This window comes from Callithrix jacchus, chromosome 10, assembly GCF_049354715.1.
Source record: "Callithrix jacchus isolate 240 chromosome 10, calJac240_pri, whole genome shotgun sequence".
NCBI classification, from domain to species: Eukaryota; Metazoa; Chordata; class Mammalia; order Primates; family Cebidae; genus Callithrix; species Callithrix jacchus.
This window is the reverse complement of record NC_133511.1, coordinates 95,083,269-95,107,622: the sequence shown is the minus strand read 5'-3', so window position 1 is coordinate 95,107,622 and position 24,354 is coordinate 95,083,269. Positions and strand designations below refer to the sequence as shown.

The following is a 24,354-nucleotide window of genomic DNA, read 5'->3' as shown; positions in this document are numbered from 1 at the left end:
GTGCTCTTCCTTAGGAAATATTTGTACATGCTTCTTGCAGAAATCCAGCTGGCACTGCGCATTTGACAATTACCATGTTTCCCCTCGAGAATCCTGGTTCAATGCAGAGTTGAGTACCATATCAGCAGCTACTCTAGAACAAGTCCAGCTTTCGCTTTGGCTTATTTAACACAGTTTAAGTTTCCATTTGCTTTTTTCTTTATGTTATTCTCTTAGTTCCACATGAAGCAACTATTATCAAGCATGCTTATTTTTTCTATCCAGGATCTATTCCTGTTTCATAGACAGGAGGCGGTAGAGTTTAGAAGGAAGACCCTGAACTTGCCTGGATTGTGTGTTTCTTTTCATAGAGTTTTTTATTTATATGGCAGTCAATTGAAATCTTTATTGTTTTCAGCACTTATTCCTGGCTAAAATGATATTTTTCAAATTTACCTGTTTTTTGTCTGCTTACTGCATCAGAATAAAAACTCTAAAAGGGTAGAGACATTTGTCTTATTTTGTCCTATGCTTTAAGCAGTGTCTGGAACACAGCAAATTCCCATTAAGCATTTACCACATAAATGAGTGAGCGAAGTTGGAACTTCCATCTTTTGGTGAAGTTAATCAGTAAAATTGCTGCTCACTTGAATCAGGTGACTGTCTCCTAATTCTCAGGGCCTTGATTCTCAGTTTTCCCTAAGAGCCTTCTATGTTTATTACCTTTGTGTACTTCTGTAGATATTTCAGCTGACAGAATCTACTATAGTCAATAGCCTTTTCTTTTGAATGAGACCCTTCTATCCCAGAGGGTGAAAGTGGTTTGCTCATGGTTACCTGACCAGTTTCTGGTAGACCTTGAACTACAAGTAACTAACTATGCATCATACATAGATCTTCACTTCTTGTAACTGTAGGAGGCTAGAAGCATTCTCTGTTTATTATTAATTCCAAATGAGGGCAACCAACAGGAAGTATTGACTTGGAGTTTAAGGATATTTCCAGGTCAAGGTATGAGTCAAATAGAAGAAAGAAATTGTACGGACTTGGTTTTGAAACCATTTTTTAAAAACATATACTTTTCTGACCACTGAAAAGGTTCATTCTTAAACTCTGGTCAGAGACTATAGGAAACTAGTCTCTCTGTAGGAGACTAATAGATAATGCCCTTCAAAATGAGTACTACTCTTCCAATTTGTGAAACATAGAATTTAAGCAAATAACAACCTTTCACTGCTTGATTCTGGTGTAGGAATCTATATTCATCTCTCATTCCTTCTATAAAAGCCTTGATAAATATGACTCATTTTAAATCTATGTCAGAGGAGCAATATCAGACCTTAGTATCATTTATGTGCCTTTAAAATCTCTCTCTCTGAATTTCCCTTTTCTTGTCAAGTATGTCACTTTATTTTAAGGATAGATCCTTCTTCCCAGGCTAGGACAGTTAAGCTAATAAAACAAGTTGTTTCCAACCATTTTTTAATTTTCTTTTAAATGCTTTAGGAATCACTTATGTGTTAGGACACTCATCACATAAACCCACATTTTGACACCCACATTAATATCCAAAGAGACCATTTAATGAGCAGTATTCTTACCAAGAAGAATGAAGAACTTTTGAATGGTAGAACAGTCTAGAATTGCAGAAGTGAAATGTTACTGAGACAGAGATGGAGACTTTAAAACTTGGAGAGGTTTGGAACCTGCATGATGCCTGAACAGGGACCAGAGTTCCTGCTGCTGTGGTCTTCCCAGGATAACCTCCCTTTTCTGCTAATGTACTGGTGCATGGGACAGCAAAGTCAAAATAAAGTGGGTCCTTGTTTGGGGGAGAGATGAGGAAGCTGGCCTCATCCCCCATGACTCACCCAGCTGGCTGTGAGGTTGAGAGAGTCTTTTTTAAGACTGGGAGGAGAGCGGAGGAGGCAAGAGAAAAGCTTTGGAAGGCTATGCAAAAATTAACTCTTCTGAATAGCACATAAGAAGGTGCATATGTGAATTAGATGGAGACTTGATCTTGCCAGAAAGCATGCAGTTTGTATAAAAGTGAAATTTAGAGAAATGCACACCTAAAACAGATTGTAGGGGGCCTACAAGGGTTGGCTGAAACAGGATTTCCCAGGATCCATCTGTGCTTATTCTTTTCTAGCTTAGGGAGTATTTGGAACAGGACCTGTAGCCTGATAGACATTCAACAAACAGCAGCTGCCATTACTGTCATGGATCACTTGGTGGCCTCAATTCTACTTTGGAGGTATAGTGGCAGAATATACTAAACATCATCTTAGGATTCCAAAAACCGCATGTATCCCAACTTCCTCTTCCTAATTGGTTCGATATAGACAAGTTACTGAACTTCTCTGAGACCCAATTTTCTAATCTAGAAAATGGAGGAAATACCTGTCCTGTATGTCTACATATTACCCAGGATTTTAGCAAGGTAAGTAAAGATGCTGAATGTAATAATGTTTTGTTAGGGAAAAAGTACAAAGGTTAATAGCAGTGTTGACAATAATGACAACATTACTAGCTACCTATGAAATATTATTTATGAGGCATAGAGGTAAGAAGATTTCACAGAGATTGCATGATACATTTTTATAGAAGCCTCATGAAATAAATATTTGACAACGGAGGAAATTGAAGCTCAGAGAAGATGCTAGAGGTAGGGTTAGGCAAGTAAGTGCTGGGATCAGGTTTTGAATGGAGGTCTGTATTCTTTTCTGTATACCATGCAACTTATTATTGGCTAAGATTTATTGAGTTTTACTCTAAGCCAGGCACTACCCGATGCACTTTGTATTTATTACTTCATTGAATCCTCACAACACTACTCTGAGGGAGAAATTAAATACTGCTATCATCATTTTACAGTTGAGTAAATAATGTTTTAGCAATTATTCTATTCATTGTACACTAGGCCAGTTCCCAGCCCTCAGAAAGCTTTCTTCTAACTGGGTCACAGAGGGTTCCAGCTGCCCACCCACTAACGGCCCCACAGGGATCCAGGGGAATGCTATTTATGTCTCTTGCCCATCCCACAGAGCCTGGCACCCATCTCCCTGGGGGAGGACTGCTCTTTGGAATTCCTGGCACTGTCTCCATTCTCCTCCTCCTCATACGCTGCTCATCTCTCCCAGTAATGCCTGCATTCGGGTTGTCTTAGCTCAGGCACAAGCAAGCATGGCCTATGCTTAAAGGACCCAAACTGGTTACTGAAATCTAGCAAATGCCTCTGGCATCTCATACTTTGGAAAGGGGACTGGAAGGAATTACCAGTGGCAGGATCTTTACCTGCAGCCAGACCTCTGGGAAGGTTTGTTAGAAGGATTTCTCCACCTGCCAAGACCATAATTTCTGTGCAGCTGAGTTTGCTGCATGTCTGTGGGGCATTTCCTTCCTGTTTCTGCAGCCCCTTCAGTGTTGGAGAGCTGGTAACCTAGGAAATGGTGGGGTGTGGGGGAAGAAGACTTTGGTGGCGCTGAGTTGCCGGTGTGATTGTCAGCCTGGTGGGCTGACTCTGAGGGGGTAGGTGTGTGAGAGGGTGGCTGAGGGTGCTGGGCGCGTGCGTGCCTGTGGTAGCTGGAGTGCTGGCACAGCGTGTGGGTGTGATTGCAATGTGAGTGATGCACACCAAGGATAATTGTCAGGCAGCTCAGATTTTTCCCTCTGCCTTTTTTTCTTCTTTTTTCCCCCCTAATTTATAGTAGGTAAAGAAATCCTCCTCTGCATCAGCGAGGTAATATTTTTGAGAAGTTTCCAAGGGAATGAATTATGTGCTGTCTCAGTTCCTCAGTGTTATTGATTCTCCAAGACTTTGTGACTAATATGTCTTAATGAGGGGGCCTGGGGTCTGGGTGAAGTTTGAGAAGTCAGCTTTGTCTCCTTTTTAGCATGAAAGGAATGCAAGCCAGATGCATCCTGCAAAAAGGTCACCTGCAGAGGCCAGTATTAGTTTTTGTATCCAACCTCCATTCTTCATCCCCACCTTCTGGTAGTACTAGATCCAAGTTTGCTTTAGAAGGACATCCCACTCTTATTCTCAATTCAAGGGCTTAGGAAAGACTATCCCCATGCCACTGTAGGGAAAGAAAGCTCATAACCCAGACTCAAGCCCTATTAGCACATGTCATGCAACTACAACAATGGCCAGTTCAGGCACGGACTGGAGATTTAAATCAGACTTCAATGTTGATATTGAGGAATTGAGGGTTTTTTTTTTTTTTTCTTTCTGGAGTCAGGGTTTCATTCTGTCTCCCAGGCTAGAGTGCAGTGGCATGATCATAGCTCATTTGGAGGATCACCTCAACCTCCCAGGCTCAAGTGATCCTCCCACCTCAGCCTCCCAGGTGGCTGGGATGACTGTGCCAGACTTGATACAGATTTTTTTTTAATTCAAAAAAAAAAAGATACAATTCTAGAGTTTGGGGCAGTAATCTTATCAAGATAGTCTGCCTGAGAAGAGGGAGAGGAACAGTCTAAGTCATTCGTCTCTCTAAGCCTCTGGATCCAGCTGTTCTTGAGGCAGGTACTATGCCAAAACTTTTTTATCACATAAACCAATATGCTCCTTTTGTGCTGCACTCAGTTTGAAATGAGTTTTCTGTGACAGGAAAACTGCTTTTCAACTGAGTGAGATTTTGCCAATAGGGGACATTTTACAATGTCTGGAAATGTTTTTGTTTGTCACAATGGGGAAGAGGTGCTACTGACACATAGTGGGTAGAGGCCAGAGAGGTGGCTAAATGTTCTACAGGGTGCAGGACAGCACCCACAATAAATAATTTCTGGTCCAACATGTCAGTAGCACTGATGTAAACAAACTCTGCCACACATGAATCTATAAAAGTCTGGTGATAGGCAGCAAGGTGGTCTTTCTCAGTTCTCCCCTCCCAGTAACAGTTTATCTTACCATGGATGAAACCTTGAATTAGAGACTTATGAAGGACCCTGAGACTTGTGATACCTCAGGGCTGATGCTTTAACATCAGCTTTGTCCTTAGTTCTTAATGGCTTTGGCTTCCATAGGAAAAACTGCAAATAGGTGCAGGACAGAAAAAGTCCCTGGACTTTCTAAGTCTGGGTTGATGATCTCACTTCAAAGTTTTGGAGTGAGAAATTCTGTGGATCCTGATTTACTACCCATGGTTCATTAAATAAGTTTAAGCTCTGTGCCGGGGTAATACTAAACACTTTACAGGAATTTGTTATGGTAGACTTTTCTTCAACCACAGGGGAGAAGTTGAGGAAATGTCCCCACTTTATCTCTGTCTGCATTCGGGGATCTAAAAGTACGTGTTTCTCAGTTCCAAAGTCTACACAGAGGTTTTGTAGACTTTTCCATCTTGATGAGTATGTTCTCTAACTGTTGTTCATCTCATGGATATTTCTCTGAGGCAAATACACTTTGAATTCTAGTAAAAGTCAGTATTTATATAGGAGAAATGGTTGGAGTAATATTCTCAGAGTAGACATCTCATTTAGTGGTGTGTGATTTTGGGGAGAAAGGCTGAGGTGCCATGAGGTGAGATATCTTTTTCATGTAGTGTTGCTTTCTCTTTGTAACTGTGATCTGCCACTTCTCCTTTAAGAAATGACCTGGTCTCAGTCTCCTCACTACTGTTTGGTGATGTGCAAATTTCATACCTTTTGATATTAGTGCCAGGGCCAAAGGAATGTATGTGTATGTTTGTGTCTCTGTGTGTGTGTGTGACTTTAGCCTCCCATCATGTCAACCACACACTGCATTTGAAACAGGAAAAAGATGTTTTTTTTAGTTTTGTTCAAAGTATGATGCATCAGTGCAACTTCAAGCAACAATGGCTCTACTTCTGTCATTTTGCCTCCTTCTCATTTGTAGATATTTCATAGCTTTCCCCACTAAGCTTTCATTGCCATTGGTTCTTCTTTCCCACTGTTATTTTTAGAACACAAAAGGAGAGGTGGATGCCTGTGCTTCTGTTCCCATGATTGGATAGATTGGGAGAAATATTGATGGTCTCATATTCTGACCTGTTGAAGCTTTTCCTATGAAGTACATAAAATTGATTATCTCACCACCACAAGGATTGTTTTTCCTTATTACTCTGTTTTATAGATGAGAAAACGGAAACAGAGATAGTTGTTACTTTGTACATCACATTTCTAATAGATGATAAAGGTTAGATTCAAATCCAGTGTAATCTGGCACAAAAAGCTGCCTGTAACTGCTCTGCTAAACCATGTTCTCCCATATCAGGAGTGTTGGACTTTATTTAGAATTGACCTTCCCAAATCACCTGGTAAACAACTCAGTATTTCACACTTGTAAAAATTATTGCAACTTTTGAGACAGAGATTGAGTAAGTCTTTATTGTGGGGTATTAAACCTATTTTCTGTGTGATCGATTTATTGAATCAGCTGGATTTGGTAGAGTACAGTCAGGAGGCAGCTAGATTCTATTTCATATCTGCCCCTTTTAATCTACTCTGTGGATTTAATACTACGTATTATTTATCTATTGCTGCATAACAAATTACTCCCAAATTTGGCAGCTTATAATAACAAACATGCAATATCTCATGCAATTTCTGAGAGAAATCTAGGAACAGATTAGCCAGGTGATTCTTGCTTTCATACTCCATTGTGGCTACAGTCATAATGCCAGTGGGGGTTGTAGTTATCTGGAGATTTGACTAAGGCTGGAAAACTTGGTTCTGAGATGGGTCACTAATACGTCTCTTGGTAGAAGCTCTGAGTTCTCAACACAGACCCCATAGAGCTGCTTGAGTGTCCTCATGGCAACACAGCTGGTTTACTCAAAAGTTACTAAAAACTTTTGCCTTCTCTCATAGAGTAAAAGTGATCTTACTCTATGAGAGAAGGCAAGAAAGAAGCTAATGTAATGTTTTTTACAACATAGCCCCTAGTCATACACCATTTCTTCTTCCATTTTTTTTTCCAGATACGAGGTTTCATTATGTTGCTCAGGCTGGATTCAAACCCATGGGCTCAAGCAATCCTTCTGCCTTAGCCTCCCAAGTAGCTGGGATTACAGGCATACACTGCTGTGCCCAGCTTACTTCCTTCATAGTCTTTTCTCTAGAAGGGCGTCATTAAGTCTACCTCACACTCAAGAAGAAGTGGGTTAAACTCTTCCATTTGAAGGAAGGGGTATCAAAGAATTTGTGGACAGACCTTAAAACAACAATGTACTGCTTCCCAGAAAAAAATCCAGGCACAGCTCTTAACTCTTCTGGTCATTCTCAGATAGTAAAACTATCTAGCCCAGTCTAATAAACAGAAGCTCAATTTTTAGCTTCTCGCTTTGCCCAATTGAGGCTTATTCACTAAAGAGAAGAAAGATTTTGGTTGAGTCTTCCTCTCTCCATATTTTATTCTCATTCATTTGATACTATTTGGGGTCCCTCTAGAGTCAGGCTTTGATGAGTTTGGGTGAGGAGAGCTATAGACATTCTCTTTTTGTTAGTGTCTGTGTTTGGTAGTGCTAGAGCTTAGGGTTTCTCCTACTAATAGCCCTTTATGAGATCTTCAATGGTTCTTCTCATAGGAACCTCTCCTAATACTGATAGAGCACTGAAAGTGAGATCTTCTTTGTTTGATCACTTACAACTCTCTCCTTAGCCTCTGTCTTCCCTTTCTATGCCACTACCATCAAGTCAAGCCACAGCCAAGCTCTTCAGTGTTTCTCCTAAAACTTCTCATTTAGTTTTAGATGAGAAAGAGACACCCTTCTCTAAACATTTGTGGTGATGGTTAAGTGATTAAGAAAACCTCTTCCAAGTATTCTTTTCCACCCACACCTTAAACCTTCAACTTCTAGGTGGTTGATGAACTAAAGATTGAAAATACATTATCACCAGCTTCAATGTATCCTAATTATGAGACCCACTGCCTATTGTATTGTCTTCAACTGTTGAAACTTCTACATAACTTGCAAAGAACAGAAAAAAAATGTTTAGCATGCTATTATATCTGTATAAGGTGACTAATAATTCCTCACATCTTAATCTCTTAAACATTAGCTCAGTTAATTTTTCTTCTAGAATTGGGAAAAAAATTTGCTCTTGATAATGGAGATAATAAAGGTTTGATTCCAAAACTCCTAATGCAATGGTTAATTATAGACCCAAATTTGATCACAAGTATGAATTTAGTTGAAGAAATATAAAGTGATGTACCAGTAAAATCCATCAAAAAATCTCAGCTCCAATTTTACACCACCACAGCAGTATCCTGGCAAAGATAGTCATGTTTCTGAAGAGCCCTATTGACTCTTTGGAAAGCCTGGTTTAATTACAAGCCATAGAGTATTCATAGACATTTATTATTGATACAGCACTTAGCCTTCTGGCTTCTCTACACTTTCCCTGACAGAAACCAATTACCTCCCCTGCTATGTTTACATTTCTGATGGAAATTAACTTTACAGAATGTCATGAGAAGGCAATGGTAGATTCAAAATCCTGCCCATGGCTTGGAACTTTAATTCCACCATTTCTTTGAGAAATGAGATCCCATATATGATTATGAACAAAGGTATACATCTTTCCCTGTGTGCTAAAATGCCTTAGTGTTACATTGTGTGCCTCTTATGGCATTTTCATCTATATATTATAGATATTTCTGTATTTAAATTTCCTAGTAAGAAGTATGCTTTTGTATTTGCATCCCAGTTCTGTACTACTCCTCTCCTCACTCCAATCCCTGCACCCAGAGAAAGACTAACAGGAATACGGTGAACTTTCTAATCATGTATTAACTTGGGGAATGGATGGATAGGAAAATAGAGAGCTGACCCACTGAAGTATTAAAGAACAGAATGTTCTCAGAAAATTCACTTTTCTAAACTCTGCAACCCCTTTTTAGAGTGCCAATACTGTCCTCTTCTCAACCTGCTTCATGAAGAGCAGAGGTTGGAAATGTGCCCAACATGTCACAGATGATTGAGCCTAAACTGGTCAGCTGGCTCACAGTGAGCCAGAGTCTTCCAGAAATTTGAATTTGTGAGATAGTAACTCTGATCAGCTATCTAGATGAACTTTTGTCAGGCAGTACCGATATAGTACTTATTCTGTTCTACAGATAGAATTTGAATAAGCACAGAAAAATTCAGACAGGCATGGTTTTGCCCTTGAGAGAATGGTTGTTTTTGTTCCTTATGGCTGTAGTCCCTGATGACTTTTCAGTTCTCAGTTCTGGGCTCCACACTTCTACGCTTGTATTCGTGGGTACTCTTGTCAGGGCCGCAACATGGCTAACTCCTGAGGTCATTCTCATTGCATCTTGAATGTCGCTTCCTGGTAGAAACATTCCTTTAATAGCTCTTGTCATGCTGTTTACCTTAGGTCACAGCATTTAGCACAACATGGGTACTGTTGTTTGAGTTTTTTTTTTTCTTTTTTGATCAGATTCCCTTGCTAGAATATACCACATGACAACAGATAGCTTCTGTATTTATTTTACCACTGTTTTTTCAGTGCTGTAAAAGAGTGGGATTACACTGGAGGTCTGAATAAGTAGACTTTGAAAAAATAATAGGTATAATAAATCCTTCCTGTTACTTCAGCCACTTTAAGGAGGCTCCTGTTATTCCAACCAGAAGAATATCAGTACTTAGGAACAGTGGCTGCAGGTGTTATTATTGCCCATGTTAGTGAAGTTTCTCCTAAGATGACCATGCACTTCAGTTTTTCCATCAGCCCTCAGAAAGAACCCTAGAAGAGAAGGTCATGTACCCACATCTGATTTGTTATGTCTGTTCAGTCTTTTTATTCTCAATCCACTCAAATCACTAATTTTTATTTTTATCTAAACATGTAGACTACTGGGGAGTGTTTCCACATTTCTTCATGTTATTGGGTCCTACACATCATGTGTCATCTTTAATATTTTTCATGTACTTTGGAAATGCTGGTGGGGGGGGTACTCATTTAACTTGATCTGAAACCTCTTTTATGTAATAGGGGTAAATTATCACTTATTATTTGAACATAGTTCTTTCCTGTTTAATGTTGAAAACCTTCTGAGAGAGTGTCAGGGAGATTAGAGATATGCAGCCAAGTATGCCTCCCATCTAGGAAGTAAGTGAGAAATCTTGCCTCGTAAAGGTCTTCCAGAAACCTAGAAGCACTCAGAGTTCTGTTTCACAAACGTGGTGATAAGTATACCACGTGACTCATTTGTGCAGTATATTTGGTCCTATTGATCTATTGGCATTAAGATTGCACATTTCAGGAATGAGGTGTGGGAGTGCATTGTTCAGTTCTAAGGTACTGAGTGTGCGGGGGCTGCATGTACTGTGGAACAGGCTCCAAATGAGTCATATGTCTGTTAGGAATGTTCCTTTGGATCTGCTGCCTGTGTTTTCAATCTCACATTACTCCTAAGTACCTTACTGACAGCTCGTACTCACACCTCACAGCTTAGAATGGCCTGGCTCTAGAAGACCAATACACTCGAATCAAATCTAAGAAAGATCACTTCAGGAAACAGTATAGTATCCATGATGTCATTCTTCTTGGAAAAAAAAAAGTGATACAGAGTGGAAAAATGAGCAATAGAATGGACCTCTGGAGTCAAATGGACTTGAATTTGAATAGCAAGCAGCTTAGTCATTTCCTAGTTGGGGGAACATAGACAAGATTTTTCACTTCTTTTAAGCATTAATTTTTTTATGTCAAAACATCATTGGCATAACAAACTGAATTAATATATAGGGTCATAGTGGTAATTGAATAAAACAACCTGCATACAACTCTCTATCACAATACTGAAACATGGTAGGCAATCCCATTTTTTCCTGGACCCTTGTTTGTATTAATAATACTAATATTTTATATTCTTCAGTACTTACTATGTGCCAGGCACAGTTATAACTACCTTAACTGTTGGAGTAGATATGGTTATTTGTCTTTCCTGTTTTCATGCTTCTATATTAACAGACTCCTAAATTTTGTGCCTGGCTTAAGAGCTACATTTCTTAGTTTGTCTTGAAGAACCATGTGACAAAGTTCTGGCTAAAGTTTAGACTAGAAGTCTGCTAGAGATTTCTGAGAAAGTCCTGCCTACCTCTAGTTTCTTCCGTTTTCTGCCTGAAGTGCATATGTAAGCATAGAGTGGGTGGAGCAGCCTTTTGGTTCCTGTCAGGCCACCATTGTGATGTAAGCCTCATATAAAGGACAATGGAGCAGAGGATAGAAGGAGCCTGGCATATCTGTGCCAACTCCGAAATGCCTACCTATAGACTGAGTTTATGGAATACATTTCCTTCATTGAGTGAAACTTTGTAAGTGGCTTTTATATACATGCAGCTAAATTCAATCCCTAAGCAATGCATATGCATTATTATTCTGATCACATTTTGACATTATTATCAAATCCATTTTATGTTAAAGATATTGAGACAGAAAGGTTAATCAGACTGCCCAAGGTAACATGTGATACACCTAGTAAGTAAAATAGAGACCTAAATCCATACTTTAACCAGTAAAATATGAAGTCGAGATGATAATGTTTCCTCCATACCCTTTCTAACTACTTACAAATCTTTGATCTTATCTTTTTAACCTACATACTTGTTCTGATCATTTGGTCTTTTTGTAAAATCCTCCTGAAATTCTTCCAGACAGTAATGCTATTGGAAAACGTCTGAGCTTATGTGGAAGTTTTGGCATCACCTAACTGTCTGATCCTTACCCTAGTCTGGATCATTTTACATTTAACCCTCTGATCATGTAACAAATGGCATGGTTTGAGTGGATGATCTCTAAAGTCCTTCTGTTTCTAGTTGCCTGTGATTTTGAAGGTACCATTTAGCTAATTTCTAATTAGTCAGCTAGCTGATAATTGAATTTTTATTTTATCTAGTTCATGTCATATGTCCAGTAAGCATTGAATCAATATTGATTGATGGTGGTGGTAGTGACTGAGCAACCTTTTCCTCATTTTTTATGTTTTCTTCAAATCATTGCCTTTTTATTATTTCTGTTTCCATCCAAAGCCTAACATCTCATTAGGAAGTTTGGAAGACCTGTTCCAGTCAAGATCAAAGACCATTGCTTCAGTAAGGTCAGAATCAAAGAGAACAAATCAAAGGACCTAAGACATAACATTTGGTTGAAAAATACAAGTTGCTTCTTGGGTGAAGGAATGGAGTTGGCATATGTATTCAGGAAAACAATCTTCAAATAAGAAAGAGCAAACCAAAACAACTTTAGTTTGAAAGGAGAAGCAAGGTTGTATTAAAAGGAAGTGGGGAGGATATGTATTATTCTTGAAGCATTTTAGAAAAATAAATAGTGGCTAGACTATTAAAAGTATTAAACACTTGAACAATATTAAAAGGATAATATGTTATTATTATCCTTTTAGGGAAAGGATAATATGTTATTATTATCCTTTTAGGGAAAGGATAATACAGGGAAAATGTGGCACATATACACCCTAGAATATTATGCAGCAATCAAAAATGATGAGTTCCTGTCCTTTATAGGGACATGGATGAACCTGGAGAACATGATTCTCAGCAAACTGACACAAGAACAGAAAATGAAACACCGCATGTTCTCACTCATAGGTGGGTGTTAAACAAAGAGAACACATGGACACAGGGAGGGGAGCACTACACACTGGAGTCTGTTGGGGGGAATAGGGGAGGGACAGCAGGGGGTGGGGAGTTGGGGAGAGATAGCATGGGGAGAAATGCCAGATATAGGTGAAGGGGAGGAAGGCTGCAAATCACACTGTCATGTGTGTACCTATGCAACTATCTTGCATGTTCTTCACATGTACTCCAAAACCTAAAATGCAATAAAAAAATAAAAAAAAAATGATCCAAACATCTTGAATGATTAAGTTGGTAGAAAGTGTTATGACTTAAGCAGAATTTTTCTCCATGGTAGATCATGTCAAGAAACAGTCTTGGAACTTGCTAAATAGTGCTGCAATATTTTCTATGAGACATGGTTTTCATGAAGTCCTTGTAGCTGATGTAAAAATTGAGGTTATACTAACATAGGTTGTTGTTAGCACTAAGAGAATCAACATGATATGAAACAGTATGGACATTGAGGTCATAGTTACTCTCCAAATTCTTTCTCTAACTAGCTTGATGACATTTCTGAGAATCAATTTACTCATTTAAAAATGGAGCTTTTGGAATATATAGCCAGTGCGGTTTGCACTATGTTTTAGTTTGTTTCATGCTGCTCTAATTGAATACCCAACACTGGATAATTGATCAAGAAAAGTTTATTTGGCTCATGATTCTTGTGACTGAAAAGTCCAAAACTGGGCGGCTTCGTTTGGTAAGGACTGCATGCTTCCACTCATGGCAGAAAGCAGAATAGGATCAGGTGTGTGCAGAGATCATTGGCAAGAGAAGAAGCAAGAGAAAAAAACCCAAGAAAGGCATACTCTTTTTAACAATTCACTGTCTCAGAAATTATTCTTTCCCAATAATGAATGAAGTCACTCACACTAGCATGAGAGCACTAATGTATGCATGAGGGACCTACCCTATGACTCCAGCACTTCCAACTGGACCCCACAATTCAACACTGCTACAATGGAGATCAAATTGGAACATGAGGTTTGGTGGTGACATACCACATTCAAACCATAGCACACTATATAAAAATAAAATATATAAAGATTCTTATGAAATAACTGCTATGTAGTATCTACATAATCAATATTCTGTTTTTCTAGCAATGAGTATATTTTCTAATAACAATCAGTATATTTTTTTCTTCTGGCTAATATAGACTTCAATTTTACTTGCAATAAACCCATTTTTATTTACAGTAGCCAAATTTCATGAAAAGGGAACATGACAGAAGAGCACATTGTGTTCTTCTATAATGAAAATTGTGCTAAGTAACACAATACATTTCTTTCTACATGGCCTTTTTAGACTGTTTTTATCATACGTATAACTAAAGTTTGTACTTTTCAAAGATTTTAATATTTGCTTAGTGAGCATTACTTGATGGATTTTGGGGATCTGTATTGGCCTGGGTGTGAGGTACAAACACTGTTTCTCCAGAACAATCATGTTTATTATGCTACATATAGAAGGAAAGTAAATCACCTTACCAGCAGCACTAAAGACATTCTGGATTTAATTTAAAATGTAAAAGGGCTGAAGAAGTTTGACTGAGTTTTGTAGTTAAACTATAGTTCAGAAAGTGATTTAATTATTAATTACTTCTCAGAAATGAACATTTGCACAACCTATATAGAAAAAAAGGTATCAAACACTTGGAATATCCTTTGGATACCTGTCTTGCTTTGTTCATTTTTTAGGACATTTTGATACTAACATTATTCAGAGTTACTAATAAAATCTAGTTGTTACATCTAAACAACTTTATATTACCTAGTATTGATTCTAGGATACAGTTTTCATATATGTATAAATATGGAAAAGTTGGGTAGGAAGTATTGAAAGAGGAATTAGGGATTTTTATTAAGTATCCTGTATACTTCAGACTCTAAGATGGAAACTCTATTTAGGAAACTTCTTGGTGGTGGTGATTGTGTTCTTCATGTACATTTTTGGCATCCCTCAATGGGTTAAGCCAAAGGGAGCTAAGAGATATTTCAGAATAATGGCCACTATTGTTTGTTGTCCTGAGTTACTTTGCTAATTAGATATCATGCAATGTAAAACATGCATTATTTCCTTTTTATATGCATTCAGTTTATTACGTTCCTATTTTGTGTCATCCTCTTTTAAATGGTGGCTGTGCTACTAGGTCCAGTGGAGAAGGGTTGGTGCTTTCAGTGCTGGGAAAATAACACTAGTCCATGAAAGACATATATAAATAATAGAATTTCAGCTACTAGTAGTTGATGTGAAAAAAAATACAGGATAAGAGGAGAATGAATGAGGAAAAGAAGCACTACTTTTTCTTTTATTATACTTTAAATTCTGGAATACATGTGCAGAATGTGCAGGTTTGTTACATAGGTATACAGGTGTCAAGGTGGTTTGCTGCACATATCAACTCATCTACATTAGGTATTTCTCCTAATGCTATCTCTTCCTGTTCTGTAGGTGGCTTGTCCACTCTGATATTAGTTTCTTTTGCTATGCAGAAGCTCTTTAATTTAATTAAATTCTATTTGTCAATTTTGGCTTTTGTTGCCATTGCTTTTGGGGTCCTGTTTCACTTTTCTGCATATGGCTAGCCAGTTTCCCCAACACCATTAATTAAATAGGGAATCCTTTCCCCATTGTTTGTTTTCATCAGATTTGTCAAAGATCAGATGGTTGTAGATGTGTGATAGTATTTGTGAGGCCTCTGTTCTGTTCCATTGGTCTATATAACTGTTTTGGTACCAGTACTATGCTGTTTTGGTTACTGTATAGTTTGTTTGTATAGTTTGTATAGTATAGTTTGAAGTCAGGTAGTGTGATGCCTTTAGCTTTGCCCTTTTTGCTAAGGATTGTCTTGGCTATACAGGCTCTTTTTTTGGTTCCATATGAAATTTAAAGTAGTTTTTTTCTAATTCTCTGAAGAAAGTCATGGTAGCTTAATGGGGATAGCATTGAATCTATAAATTACTTTAGGCACTATGGCCATTTTCATAATATTGATTATTCCTATCCCTGAGCATGGAATGTTTTTCCATTTGTTTGTGTTCTCTCTTATTTTCCTTGAGCAGTGTTTTATAGTTTTTCTTGAAGAGGTCCTTCACATCTCTTGTATAATAAATTGTATTCCTAGGTATTTTATTCCCTTTGTAGCAATTGTGAATAAGAGTTCACTCATTATTTGGCTCTCTGTCTGTTACTGTTGTACAGGAATGCTTGTGATTTTTGCACATTGATTTTGTATTTTGAGACTTTGCTGAAGTTGCTTATCAGCTTAAAGAGATTTGGGGCTGAGACGATGGCATTTTCTAAATATACAATCATGTCATCTGCAAACAGAGACAATTTGACTTCCTCTCTTCCTATTTGAATACCCTTTTTTTCTTTCTTTTTCCCTGGCCAGAGCTTCTAATACTAAGTTGAATAGAAGTGATGAGAGAGGGCATCCTGGTCTTGTGCTGGTTTTCAAGGAAAAGGCTTCCTACTTTTGCCTATTCAGTATGATATTGGCTGTTGGTTTGTGATAAATAGCTTTTAACTATTTTGGGATATGCTCCATCAATACCTAGTTTATTGAGAGTTTTAGCAAGAAGGGACATCCCGTTCAAGAGGTACTACTTCTAATGGCTAGTCAGAGAAAACATCTCTTTGAGAAAGGAAACACGGAATTAAGGCTTTAGTGATGAGAAGGAAGCAGAGACATGACGATAAAAGGCAAATTTTTTTTATTTTTAAAGCATAAAGTACAAAGGCCCCGATTGGAAAGGAATTTGATGTGTTCAAGAAACAGAAACTGTTGGCTAAGGGACTTAGAAAAATGGAACTGTGAGCTGTTATTGACACTCACTTCCTCAAATGATATTTGTTGCATGAAAGAACACTTTAGGCTAGCATTAGAGCTGAAGTTCTCAAACACTGGGCCATGGTCCTACCATGTTAGAATTACTCAACCCTCAGGGCTTTACAGACCTTTGTAGGCTGAGTCTACAAATCTCTGTTTTAATGAAGCTTTCCAAATGATTCTGATGTGGATTCAGTGATATCTATTGCCCTTGAGGTCTCTGTAGAAATCCTGTAGTGAGCAGTCTCTGAAGTGATGTAATGAGAGTTACACTGTGATGTCAGTTATTAAAGAACTTACACAGTGTTTGAGGATGTGAGATACACCAAAGGGACAGTGGGAAACTTAAAAATATACGGAATGAAATTCACATTAGGAGCTACTGTTCTGAGTAATTGCTACCGTTACTAACAACAGAAATTATATCATCAGAGGTTGCCATTCACTGGGACCAACATTTTGAGGAGAGGTACCCTAAAACCATTATAATTAGGACTCCCTACTCCCAGGATCTTTGGGACCTGCCAACAAGGAGGAAAACTACCTACTTTTGGGACTTTGAGCTGCTGAAAAACCTGACACTATTTAGTAATGAATACCATCTCTGAGATCAACAGACATTTCTATTTTATTAGAATGGAGTAAATTAGAAGAACTGTATTTTTTTAGATCATGTTATAATAGTACTAATTGCCATGATTCTATTTCAGAATTTTTCAGACTTGATTTCTCAGGGGACTAGTGTTGGCCAGTCTTTCAATGTATTCTTCAATAAGAGGGGAAAGTATGGCAGAGAGGGAGGTGCTGGAATTTCTGGGTACAGATTTCCTAACTAGAGAAACTATGAAACCAACTTCATCTTTGGATTCCTGGTACGACTTGAGTGGAGAGGGTCACACTGAGTAGAGATGCAATCACATCCCACATTAATTTCTGATGGCTGCTGTAACAAAGTACCATACATTGAGGGGCTTAAAACAACATAAATTTATTCTCTTACAGTTCTGGAGGCTAGAAGTACAAAATGAAGGTGTGGAAAAGCCATGTTCTTGCTAAGAACTCAAAAAGCAGATTTTTTCTAACTTCTGGTGGTTGCAGGTAATTCTTGGCATTTCTTGGCTTTAAATGCATTACTTCAATTTCTTTCTCCATAATCACATGGCCACCTTCTCTGTGAGTGTCTCTGTTTTCTCTTCTGATAAGGATACCAGTCATTGGATGAAGGCCCACCTTAATTTATTATGTCTTCATTTAAACTAAGTAAACTAAATCTACAAAAACCCTATTTCATATAGCCACCCTCTAAGGTTTCAGGTGGGCATGAATTTTGGGGGAACACTATTCAATGGAATACTTAGGCAATTGGTTTGATATTTCCCTTTCTTCTTTAAAATATGCAACTGAAAATGAGACTAATTTCAGTACACCGGGTGATATGGTTTGACTCTGTCCCCACCCAAATCTCATTTTTAAGTATAACTACCATGATTCCCACATGTCATGGAGGGTACCCAGTGGGAGGTAATTGAATCATAGGGACAGGTTATTACCACGCTGTTCTCATGATAGTGAATAAATCTCATGAAATTTGATGGTTTTATTAAAGGGAGTTCCCTTACAAAAGCTCTCTTGCCTGCCACAATGTAAGATGTGCCTTTGGTCCTCCTTCACCTTCTGCAATGATTGTGCGGCCTCCCAAGTCATGTAGAACTGTGAGCCCATTAAACCTCTTTCCTTTATAAATTACTCAGTATTAGGTATGCATTAGGAACATGAGAATGGACTAATACACCGGGGTTCTTAAAATTGGAACAGTTGTCATTTAAAAATCCCCCTCTTTATTTCTGAATGGCTATAGCTATTGCCTAAGTCATACAGATAAAGTAAATTCAGTCTTTTTGGATTCTGTTACCAAAAATCAGTACTGATCACTTGAAAATTATATGATTGTGGAAAACCAACCATCTCTTTGCTTCACCTTTGTTAGTCTTTTCCCTAAATTAAAGCATCAGAAATTAATAAAGATTTTTAAAAAATGTTCCACCATCACCCATTGAACAGTTAGACAAAAGAACTGATAAAATTCATTGACCCTCTTTTGGTGTAAGGTTCAGAAGAGTGAACTATGTGGTGGGATTTTAAGATGGAAGATCCTGAAAGGTATAAGGAGCCATGAAATTTTAAGTCTGTGGACAGTTTGGCAATAAATCTTAGCTTTACATAAATCTCAGTTTTTCTTGCTATGACATTATTTTCTTTATATTTTGGTTGCCCAAACATTTTATTGACATAAAACTTTGGAAAAATATGAAAAAGTTTCCTCCTTTAATGTTGCCCATATTGACACAAATAATTTTAGGCATAAATTAGATAATTATATTGGTTCAATTGCAAGAAGAAAGTAGGATAGATAAAACGGAGGTCCTAGTTGATAGGTTCATACTGTGGTGGCAAAAGCTATTTGATCAATCTGTTTTCATAGCATGAAATTCTCTTTAGAAATAACAAAATAAGGTGAAGACTGGATACACTTGGCCAGTAAGATGCAAGAGACAGATCCTAAGGTTTTAGCAGAGATAGAAGTGAGAGATAAATTAATGAGGATTGGCACAATTTATTAAGTAGCTAAAGATCTTTCAAAAGGAATCAATCTGAAAACAAATCCCTTTAACAGTACTGAAAGCACAAAGAGAAATTCCCTTACACATTTAGTACAGATGTAAATTATTTGACAGATTCTTTTGAGAATGTTTTGTGGGCCCTTTTGCCCTGACATTAGTAATGTGAATTACTCTGAGGATGTGATAGTTGTTAGGATTGCAAAACTAAAGGAGAAACTATAAAATACTGTTTTGGTTTTTGTACAATTTTTGTTGTGTGTGTCATTTACTTCTTAATACATGAAACATTCTTTATATCCAGTTATTCTTTTGCCAAGCAGATGCTAATATCTTTAAATCCATGCCTTTTATCTGAGATAATCCAGCCCTCATCTTCCTTCTCCCAGTTCAGGTCTGTGGGCTTTTTAACCTTTGCCGCCACTGACCCATCCTTTCTAGCAGTAGACCAGGGATCACTGAGCTGAAATGGTCAAATGTGCAGTGTCTGCTGACATGGTGTCAGAGGATGCTCTCTTACAGTAATATTCAATCAGAGAAGGAGTATGTTTTTGAAATCAGTTCCCAAACCTCAGAGCAATATGCTTGCTGCTTCTGAAAAATCTAACTGCCTTCAGCAATTGAACCTCAGCCGCAGAAGCAGCATAGAAGATAGAATTCCTGTTCTTTATCCTCCAGTTGAATTTTATTTTAGGTCAAAACTAATTCTTTTCTGTACCTTGAACTATGGAATGATGCTAATTTGTGAAGTTAAGATGTAGTATAAGCTAATTACGTATTCATGTCAGGAAGAAATTGTTCTTTACTTCTGATAACTGAGGATGGCATCAAGCAATTACATGCCTTAGGATATTTAACTCCCTCCTCTGAAGCAGACATTTTTGGCTACTGGAATACACCAGATGTTACAGAAAAAGGAATGATGGATTATATTTGTTTGCATATATAAGTGAATTTTGTGTACAAAAAATACAAGGTAGAACAAGAATAGGAAGGGAAACACCTACCAGTATATTGAAAAAGTAAATATTAATTCCCATTTACAGTTCTTTTGACTAGGATTTTTAAAATCCTTTTGAGTTAAAACTTTAAATAGAAAATAAGCAAAATATGTTGCTATTTTCCACATGAGAGATTATCTAGATTATAATAGTTTTTATTATATTATGGAATCTTAATTTTATCTTCCATGGGGATCACACACTTATAAAGATATGAGTAATAGGTAGCTAGTAAATATGACAGTATCTTCATCCACTCCCAACCTTCTGTTAAGCCCATTTTTAGTCATCCTACACTAACATTTTATTAATATATAGTATCTATCCCACTTTTGCTTATGAGATGAATAAAGCAATTTTAAATTACTAGTCACCATAGGTGTGTGCATGTAGGCTGTATTTTTAGAATCCGTATTGTGAAATCTATAGGGAGCACTTCAGGTTTATAATTGAAGACAGAAGATTCAGGTCAATAGAATAATGTTGCTCCCACCAAAGTGAACTAAATGGTTGTTTTGCAGGTTTTCCAGTATCCTCATATAATAGCCATGGGTGACTATAGTTAGTATATGCTTCTTTGCTCAAATTAAAGTATATATCCCCAGTTAATGCTATTTTCATGTTCTGAAATTCTAGTTTAAAGCCTGCATGCAAAACATTTTCTTTTTAATCCAAGCTAAACTGTCAAAGTTGTGTTTATGTGTGGAAACACAATGGGGATATTACTCTTTATTTCAGTCCAGTAGATTTTGAGTTCATTGTTGACTACCACTATCCAACTTCACTGTGAAGAGATTTCTTCCATTAAGCATCACACACTTGAATCTCAATCACTCTGGCTTCTCACCTTGCTGTTTTATGTACTACTCATGGCAATAGGCCCACTTTGTCAGCTCCAGATCAGAACTAAATTGTTCATTCATATAATTAAGTATTTATTAAGTACCATATTGGGGTGAACAGTGTCCCCCTAAGTTCATATTCATCCAGAAACTCAGAATATGACCTTATTTGGAAATTGGATCTTTGCATCTAATTAGTTAAAATGGGATCCTACTGAATTAGGAACGGACTACATCATCAATGACTAGTGTCCTTATAAGAAGAGGAAAATTTGGATACAAAGACACAGACACACAGAAAGAAGAAGGCCATGTAGCAATGGAGTGATGCAGCTTTTAGCCAAGGAAAGCCAAGGATTGCCAGCAGCCACCAGAAGCCAGGAGAGGAAAGGGAGGATTCTACACTGGAGTGTTCAGAGGGAGCATGGCCCTGCCAGCACCTGATTTTGAATGTCTAATCTCTGGCACTGTAAGATAATACATTTCTGTTACTTTAAGCTACCCAGTTTGCAAAACTCTGTTATATCAGCCCTGAGGAACTAATACTAGTATCCATCATGGGTTAATAATTATGTTAGTCATTAGATTTGCTGCAGGGAACAAAATCAGCAGTCCCTGCTCTTATGAACCCTGTTGCTAGAGAATATCATACTCATATGTTTGAAAATGTGAAAGCATAATCTAAAATAAGACCCATCATTTAATGAATGATTATTCTCATTGTTTTTAAGGGATTTGCATATATTAGTTTATTTAACCTTTATAACAGCCCTGCATAACAAATATTGTTATCCCTACTTTAGAAATAAAAAAAAAAAAGGTTAATGAGCCCTCTTATGTTGAATAATATATTCTAAAGATATCCAGGTTGTAATCCCTTGAATCTGTAACTACTACCTGATATAGGAAAAGGGACTTTGTAGTTGTAATTAGGTTTAGAATCTTGAGATGAGTAGATATCCTGAATTATCTGGGTGGGCCCAGTGTAATCATAGTTGTCTTTATAAAAGGGAAGCAGAGGGAGATTTGACTTTAGAGGAGAAGGTGATGTGATGGTAAAACCAGAGACTGGAATGATGTGGCCGTGAGCCAAGGAATGCCAGCAGCCACTAGAGCTGGAGTAGAGCAACAAACAAATTCTTTCCTGGAGCCTCCAGAAGGACAAGCCAGACTAGTGCCTCTATTTTAGCATCATAAGACTCATTTTTCACTTCTGGCCTTCAAAACTATAAGACAATAAGTCCTATTGTTTTGAGACACTATGTTTGTGGTGATTTGTTACAGCAGGAGTAGAATACATCTCCAATAGCAATAGTTAGTAAATGGCAGAGCTGTGATTTGAATCCATCTGGCTTTACTATCTGTGTGTTTAGTCACAAAATCTATTTCCTCTTAATACATGAATTTGAATTTGAGGTAAGTCATTATGCAGCAGAGGCTGGTCTGGAGAGGCCATTACGAAGACGCTGGCTGCAGCAGGGCAGGTGTAGCCAGGGCTGCATGATCCACAGAGCCAGCAGGAGATGGGACCAGGTGGAAGCCCTGCTCCTCTCCAAGTGGGTAGGGTGGGAGCCCCACCCTCCAAGGTGCAGCCTGCAGGGTCTGGAAAGCCTCGCCACCCCTGCAGGTTTGGAAGCACCAGCTCCCACTGCCTGGTCTCTCCCTGCTGCCCTCACCTGCTGCAATTTCAGAGCAAATTGAGGCCAAGACTGGGTTCTGCTACTGTGACCCAGCTAGGTGTTTGAGTCAGCACTGACATGCCAACTTCTTGCCACCCTGGCCCTTTCTGGATTTTGGATGCTGATGAGCATGTGAGGGAGGCTGAGGATTACTGACTACAGCTCAGTGTGGGCCTACTGGCACTGAACAGCCTGGGCACCATGGATGGTATGTTGATAGTAGGAGGCAGACACATTTCTGGGTGGAAACAGCCAGGTTCTAAGTCAAATGTCACCTTCAAGCCAGGGATGGCCTGATGCCTGGGGGCCAGGCTGCCAGTTACAGGTAGAGTATGCAGCCTTGACTGAGAACTTACAGTGTTTTATGTGAGCCTGCTCATGGCAGCCCATGGACCCATCAGCATGTACTTTCTCCCTTCTGAGCCCATAAAAACCCCAGACTCAGCCAGATTCACACAGATGTCAGGGCTACCCACTTCGGGTCTCCTGAGAGTTGTTCTGTTACTCAATGATGCTCCTCTCCACCTTGCTCACCCTCTAATTGTCCACATACCTCATTCTTCCTGGACATGGAAGAAGAACTCAGGACCTGCCAAATGGCAGGACTGAAAGACCTGTAACACAAGCAGGGCTGAAATACAACCCCCACTGGCCATGTTTCAGGCGATGAAAAGGAGAGAAGAGCTCTGGCCCTTGGGGGAGCCCAGACTGACAGCTTTCTGAGTCCGGGCTGTGACACTCTCTTCAGGGTTTTATAGTTCATAGCATCTCCAAGCTTCTGGGCACCACCATATTCACTGGCACCTCCAGTGGAAGGTGCCGGTGGTGTACATGGTCCAGCCGCAGCCTCACATAAAGCTGGTGCCTGTGCTAGTGTCTGGAGCTTCCCACCCTGCTTTAGCCAGCTGCCTGACTGTGCACAGTGGCAGGACCCCATGCTTGCTCACATACCCCTCACCCCTCACCCCTTTACACCTGGCTTACCCTTGGCAGGCACAGGATCTGGGCCAGTAGTGTGAGCTGAGTGTAGCCTGCTGGACCAGGTGGGTAGAATGAACCCAGTGGGTACAAGCAAAACCCAGGCAGTGGTACCACTGGCCACAGAGGTTTCCAGCTGGCAGTGACACCCTGTATCACTTTGGATCCTGTGACAATGATAGTTCACTAAGACTTGGTATTTTAATGCCATGAGCAGAGGATCTGGAGTAAGATTGATCTTTAAATACTATTTTTCCATTGTATTGGTTGTCTTACCTTGGGCAGTTCACTCAGCTTTTCTGAGCCTCAGTTTTGGTTGACAGCTGTTAAGTATTTTTATGATGCTATCCTGAAGTATAATTTAGACTAGTTCATCCAAAGTGCCCAGTAAAATATGTTTTACACTAGACACTCGACCAATGTAGCTGTCTTTACTGGAGCACACAAAATAATGTTTGCATGAAGTTCTCTGTGGAAATTTCTGAGCTGCTTACTTTGCAATTATGCCTCTTTAAGCCGAATACCCCCACTGTCATTTCTTGGATTAAGAAGAAATATTTGGCCACCTGTATAACTTAAAATTTCTAAATGAGTTTTCTAGTTTCAGATTTCAAATCCACGTATCCTCTGATTTCTCATATACTTTGCCAGACATTTGCCATTTGCTCTCAGATCATCCTTTCCCTCCTGTCCCCTGATCTGCTCCGAATCTCACAGGAACAACTTTTGCTCTTTCTCAGACTTACTTGCCAGCTGACTTCCTGCTAGATTCAGTCAGCAGAAGCCTTGGCAAGAGATTAGAGGGTCAGAG

At 38.7% G+C, this 24,354-nt stretch overlaps 1 long non-coding RNA gene across 1 annotated transcript in view; it reads left to right on the top strand.

The window, feature by feature from the left end:
* The first annotated feature begins 2,137 nt into the window (after nt 1-2,137).
* LOC118145478 (uncharacterized) overlaps nt 2,138-24,354 on the top strand; it is a 259,562-nt gene continuing 237,345 nt past the window's right edge. Inside the window, exon 1 of the long non-coding RNA XR_004730597.3 lies at nt 2,138-2,422. This is a non-coding gene — a long non-coding RNA (uncharacterized LOC118145478). The remainder of the gene's footprint in view (nt 2,423-24,354) is intronic.